Here is a 6,882-nt window from a genome sequence, read left to right on the forward strand (position 1 = left end):
GTGCCAGCAGCTGCTTTTCCCCCCTGACACGGCCCCGAGTCCCCATTTTGGGACCCCCCCCCGGCCCAGCAGTGCCGGGATGCTCCTGTTCCTGCTCTCCCCACCCCCAGCATCCCGCCCGGAGCCGCACGTGAGCGGCACCCAGGGCAGATTGTAGCTGACGGCTGGAAGATGGATTTATTGCAATGATGCAAAAATTAGTTTATAGAATATATATAAATAAAGATTTCCTTCCTTGATGGGCAAACTCAGCACAGCAGCAGCTCCTCTGGCAGGATTTATTAATCACCCCGGCGCTGCCTGTGCTGTGGCAACTGTTTCCCAGGGCAAATAGGGCCAGTGGTGTCCTGAGAGGGAGCAAAAAATCCTCAATTTTAGCTTCTTCTCAGTCCAGGACCAGTTATTGCTGCCGTGGATGAGCCTGGTAGAAAAGGGCCCCCCCTTCCCCCTAGAACCAGCTGGAAGGGGAAGATACTTCCCAGCTTCCTTGGGCATGCAGTGACAGGACGGGAGGAAAAGGTTTTAAGCTGATGGAGGGCAGGGTGAGATGGGATATTGGGAAGGAATTCTCCCCTGTGAGGGTGGGGAGGCCCTGGCACAGGTTGCCCAGAGAAGCTGTGGCTGCCCCTGGATCCCTGGAAGTGTCCAAGGCCAGGTTGGATGGGGCTTGGAGCAACCTGGGCTGGTGGAAGGTGTCTCTGCCCATGGCAGGGGGTGGGACTGGGTGGGCTTTAAGGTCCCTCCCAACCCAAACCATTCCGGGATTCCATGATCCGTCCTGCCGGTTAAACTCGGGGAAACTGAGGCAGGGCTGCAGTGACTTGTCTGGAGCCAAACAGGACCAAAGGGAGGCTGCTGGAGCATAAAGGAGGGATGTGCTTCCTCTCGGATTTTCGGAGGGAGTCGGCTCGTCTTTGGGGGGACCCTCCCCCGCACCTGCCCTTGGGGCCACGCCACTTCCCGGGAGGAAAAGGAGGGAGCCGCCCGGGATGGCCGATCCCGCGGGGGCCCGGGGTGGCAGCAGGACCCCCCCCAGCCCCCTCGGTCCCCCCGCGGGGCGCCGGGGCTGCGGCGGGGCACGGGCTGCTGCTCTCTGTGTCTCCTTGTTGGGCGGTCGATCCCCAGACAGACTCCTCGCCTTGCTGCGTGTGCTCTTTCGAGCCCATTGATTTCCCTGAGTAAGTGAGTTTGTATGGATCATGCAGCATGCGGGCTGGGCTGCCCAGCGGTGCAGCAGCCGGCGGGGGGGAGGGCTGCGCGGGGAGGGGGGGCGGGCACCGGGGAGAGAGCAGGGCCGATCGATACGGACAGTGTGAAGTGAATTAATGGAAGACGTAGAGCCTGGCTGACAGCGCTGCCGGGGCCGCGCTGCCCTTCGGGGGCTGCTGGAAGGCAGCTGGCGATGCCGAGAGGGGTCCCCGGGGACCCTCCCTCCGGCCCTGCCCCGGGGGCCGGGGATGCCGCTGGGCCCGGGGGGGTGCGGGGGTGCCCGCAGGGATCTTGTGGCTCCGGAGCTTCTGCCCCGACGGGAGATTTGGGATCCTCTGGTTCCCGGGATGCGCCCACGGATCCCCCTCTGTGAGATCCCAGCTCGGGGAGATGGTCTGTACCCGCAGCCAGCCAGCTGGGGTCTAAAGAGTATTTTAAATACTCTCGGGGGAGGCTGTTTGTTCAGAATTTCCATGAAAACGTTTTGGGGGGTGTGTGGAAATAAAAGGAGAGAAAAATCCCCGGTTTCCTGTTAAAACGGGTTGGTTTCTCTTTCTCTGTGCCCAGAGGAGCAGGGTGTGAGCAGGACCCTGCCTGCATCCAGCCTGGGGTTCCAGTGTCTCTTTGGCCTTTGCAGAGCGTTTTGTGGAGAGCTTGGAAAAAAAGCAAAGCCTCAAAAATCCCCCCAAAATCATTTCCCACAGTGCTGAGAGGCCTGGAGCAGCCTGGGACAGCCACCAGCAGCAGAATTCCTCTTTCCCAGGCCATGGTTGTTCATTGCTCAGCCCTGGGTGCAGGTGGGCAACTCCAAATTCTGGCAGCGCAAGTCAAAGAGAAGCACCAGCCAAGCCTGTGGTCAGTGCAGAAACCTCCCAAACTCCACCCAAAATGAGACACTTTGCACCCCATGCCACTTGCTGAGGCTCATTAGGGTCTTATTAATTATCCCAAGAGTCACAGAATGGTTTGGGCAGGAAGGGACCTTAAAGCCCACCCAGTCCCACCCCCTGCCATGGGCAGGGACACCTTCCACTAGCCCAGGTTGCTCCAAGCCCCATCCAACCTGGCCTTGGACACTTCCAGGGATCCAGGGGCAGCCACAGCTGCTCTGGGCAACCTGTGCCAGGGCCTCCCCACCCTCACAGCCAACAATCCCTTCCCAATATCCCATCTAACCCTGCTCTCAGTGTGAAGCCATTCCCCACTCGTCCTGTCACTGAAGAGTCCCTCTCTGGCTTCCTTGTTCTTCCTCTTTCTGGCTTGTCTTCACTGGGATGGAGAAATAAAGGAGCCAACCTTGGCTGGCATCGTTAGGTTTCAGTGTTAATGGATTTATGGAATGGGAGGGTTCTCCAGCAGGACTTAGGAAGGGGTTGTGTGGCCCATTTTGCTCAGGCAGCACTGTGAGGGGCTCGAGGAGCCTCCATGGCCACCCAAGAAAGTGGCTCCAGGTCCTGCCACTTCTTTTTTGCTGTTATAGCAGGAGTGAAGCAGGTGAGGTGAGCTCAGGGCCCACCTGAACCTGCTCCAGCCAGGACCAGGGGTGCTTGAGGGAAGGGAATGGTGCCCTGAGGGCACAGGACTGGGCCTGGAAACCTTCGATGCAGGATGGGATTGGATGGGATGCCTGGAGTGTGGGCTCTAGGGAGGATATTCCTGAGTGGGGTTTAGTCCAGGGAAGGCTGCAGGGAGGCCATTGCCATTCTGGGGGCTTTTGGAGCTTTTTCTCTCTTGGATTAGAAGCAGGAGAAGCTGTTGCCAGTGGTACTTCACGCTCTGGGAGTCCCAGGGACTTTGGCACCAGAGGGGCAGCACCCCAGGGGTTTGCCAGGGCTGGCTGGGCAGGGAGGTCCCTGTCCCCAAGCACACAGTGACAGGTCCAGGGAGCTGCTGGGCAGGGGCTGGAGGGGCTTTGGGTGCTGCCTCGTCCTCTGCTCCTGCTGCAGCTCCGGGGAACCCGGAAAATCCCGTGGAGCAGGTGGGATGAGGGAGTATGGGATGCTGAGGGGGCAGAGCTGTGTCCGTGGTGGAGCTGCTGAGCAGGGAGGAAGCTGCTGGTGGTGGCAGAGCCGTGCCCTGGCGATGGACACCCATGTGCTCACCACAGGGATGTGGCACAGAGGGAACGTGACGGGTGAAGGGTGGCACAGCCAGCCTGGCGTGGGGTCCCACCTGGCAGTGCCTGGCAGGTGAGATGTGAGGGCACAGGGCTCCTCTGGGCCATAACAGAGCCAGATGGGCCCGGGGAGGGGGAGGAAGAGCCGCGCTGGCCCTTTAAGGGAATAATTTCGGAGCTGGCCTACTGAGTTATTGATTGGCGCTATGGTAACGTATATTAGATTATGTATGGCTGGAAATGTGTTGTGGACTGGGAGGCTTGTTTGGGAAGCCAGCACTCCTCTTCTTGTAAACCAGCTCCCCGCAGAGGTTTGGGCTGAGCAGGGGCTGTGGTGTGGCAGCTCCTCCAGGGCTGAGCACGGGCAGCGCTCGGTGCACGGGTGAGACTGAGGGATCCACGCTCCGGGGGCACCTCTGGGGCAAAGGGATGGGCCCGAAGGGTTTGGGTTCAAAAGGTGCCATCAGACAGATGGGAATACCTGTGGAATCGGTCAAAAGTGGGAAAATCCCACAGCAAACCCTTTGCTCCCAAAGCAGCCACAGCTACACCCACACCCCGCCTTCCTTGGGAAGAAGGAACACCCAGGGAAGGACCCAGTCCCAAGAAACAGGGCAGGTGAAGTGTCTGGGTTCTCTCCAACCTCTCCATCTGCCAGGGCTTTGCCTTTGGAGCTGGAAAAGCACAGTTCTTCCCTGTTGCTGTGGCACAGCAATGGCAGGGGGACTGTAGTGGGGCAGCTTTGCCAAAACCCTTTTCCAGCCCTGTGGCTGCTGCTGATCTGGGTCACTCGGCGAGTCTGAGCCCTGCAGCTCCTCGTGTGCTCTTGGATTGCAGGGGAGGCTCCTTCCAGCCCCACTCCTGCCTTTGCACAGACCCTCAGGAACAAGGTGAGGAGCTGGGGTTCAACCAAAACCCCTTCCCGGGAGTGCCAGGAGGGAGCAACCCCTGGTTGGGTGGATAAAGCTCCCAAATCCCACCCAGAGCCCTCTGTGCCCTTTCCCTCGATGACAAGTTGGTAGGACAGGACGTGGCTCATCCTGCTCCTGTGGTATGATCCCCTCCAGGAGAGCCTGGAGTGTGGGACCCTGGCACAGGGATGGCAGACAGAGGCTCCCTATGGATCCCAGACTCTGGCCTTCACCTTTTGGTGCTGACCGTGGCCAGCAGCTCCTGTTTGGGTGGATAATGCTCCCAAATCCTGGGCAGAGCCTTCCATGCCCATTCCCTCACTAGCATGTTGGTAGGACAGGACGTGGCTCATCCTGCTCCCGCTGGATTGTCCTCTCCAGGGGAGCCTGGAGGTGTGTGGACCCCCACACTCATCTGGGAGATGAAGGCTCCATGTGGATCCCAACCTGTCGGTGCTGGCTGTGGCAGCCACGGGGCAGCCTGGGAGACACTGGAGCAGGATGGGGAGGCACAGGAGCAGGATGGGGAGGCAGAGAAGACCAGGATGGGAAGGCAGAGGAGCAGGATAAGAAGGCACAGGAGCAGGATAAGAAGGCACAGGAGCAGGATGGGAAGGCACAGGAGCAGGATAAGGAGGCAGGGGAGCAGGATAAGGAGGCACAGGAGCAGGATGGGAAGGCAGGGGAGCAGGATAAGGAGGCACAGGAGCAGGATGGAAAGGCAGAGGAGCAGGATGGGGAGGCAGGGGAGCAGGATAAGGAGGCACAGGATCAGGATGGGGAGGCAGGGGAGCAGGATGGGAAGGCACAGGAGCAGGATAAGAAGGCACCGGAGCAGCCCCGGGAGGCACAGGATCGTGCCACGCCCTCGGAGCTCGGCCGGGGTGGGGGGGAATGTGCCGGAGTAATTGGGCTTGGAAAATGAGACTTTCGCGATCGTTGAAAAGTGGGGAGGGAGGGGAAGGCGGTGGGGAGAGGCAGCTGCTGGAGGAGCTGGGGGAAGGAGGGGTCAGCCCAGGGAGGGCTGGAGGGGAGTTGGGATGTATCTTGGGGTGTCCCCACAGCGCCCTTGGTTCTTGGGTGGGAGCTGTGTCCTGCTGCCCTTTGACTGGAGCCACCCCGGATCCTGGTGCTGCCAGACCTGGGGGAGCAGCTGCCCCACGAGGGGCCCCGTCAGTGTGGGGGTCCCCAAACAACCCCTCTGTGCCCGACACCGCCCTGCCCGGGGTGAGACCAGCAAGCCCAGGCGGTCACTGGGGTGAACTGGGGGCAGGGAGCACAGGGAAGGGGACCCTCGGTAGTGGGGCAGTGGGAGACTGGCTGGAGAGAGGACAAAGGAATTTGGAGGGGAAGCAAGGTGCTTTGTTGCATCTTGCAGGGCTGCCTTTACCTGAGGCCCCCCCCCGGCGCTCACAGCGGGAGATTCGGGGGTGGGATGGGATGGGATGGGATGGGATGGGATGGGATCTCTGGGAGCAGCAGCCACCAGGGCCTGGGGTGCTGCTCTCCAGGCACTGCCCAGCGACTGCTCCAGTGCTGAACACAGCTCCTGCTCCTCCTCCTCCCTCACTTCCCCTTTTTATTTTTGCCTTCTTCCTCCCGGTGTAACAGCAAATCCTATCGATCCCCGAGCCGGGAGTGACGGGAGGGGGGTGGATCCAGCCGTCGGGGCTGCCCGAAATGCCAGAGGCTGAAGCACCTGAGCCACCTCCAGCTGGGATTCCCCCCAGCACCTCCCAGCTCTGGGCGGGACAGGCAGGGATGGGCTGGGGTTGGAGCCAGGAGCTGGGATTTGGGAGCTTTGTCCACCCAGCCGGGGGTTGCTCCCTCCTGGCACTCCCGGGAAGGGGTTTTGGTTGAACCCCAGCTCCTCACCTTGTTCCTGGGGGTCTGTGCAAAGGCAGGAGCGGGGCTGGAAGGAGCCTCCCCTGCAATCCAAGAGCACAGGAGGAGCTGCAGGGCTCAGACTCGCCGAGTGACCCAGATCAGCAGCAGCCACAGGGCAGGAGCTCCAGGCTGGGGCTGAGCTCGCGGGAGTCCTGAGCTGCTTTGGGAGCTGAGCTTGCTTGGACAGAGATTGCCTATGGCCAGGTTGGGGGGTGGATTTTAGAGCCTCAGGCCCTGAATTCTGGGAGGTTTTTAAATGTGTTTCTGGTTTTCCCAAGCACGGGGCATTGCCCAGGTAGTTGTGTGAGGGGCTGGAAATGCTGGGGAAGCCCCTCCAAGGGTTTTGTGAGCTGGGATGGGTCCTGGGTACCACAACCACAGCAGTGCTGGGTGTGGGAAACCCCCAGTTCCCAGCTCCTCACCAGGCTGGTGGCTCCAGAGGCTCTGGGCAAGTCTCTCTGAACCCCAGACACTTGTGCACAGTGGGGATCCCTGCTTGTCCCCCTCTTTTCTTCTCTTTTTTTCTTTCTCTTGTGTTAATTCTTGTTCCTGCATCCCAGCTGGCTTCAAGGGCTGGAAGAGACTTAAAGTAAATCCCTGCACCTCTGCTCTGGAGCCAGGCTGGGAGAGCTGGGGGGGTTCACCCAGAGAAGAGAAGGATCTGGGGAGACCTCAGAGCACCTTCCAGGGCCTAAAGGGGCTCCAGGAGAGCTGGAGAGGGACTGGGCACAAGGGATGGAGGAACAGGACAAGGGGAAT

The sequence above is a fragment of the Lepidothrix coronata genome, unplaced genomic scaffold (genome assembly GCF_001604755.1).
Source record: "Lepidothrix coronata isolate B3197 unplaced genomic scaffold, Lepidothrix_coronata-1.0 Scaffold290, whole genome shotgun sequence".
Classification (NCBI taxonomy): Eukaryota; Metazoa; Chordata; class Aves; order Passeriformes; family Pipridae; genus Lepidothrix; species Lepidothrix coronata.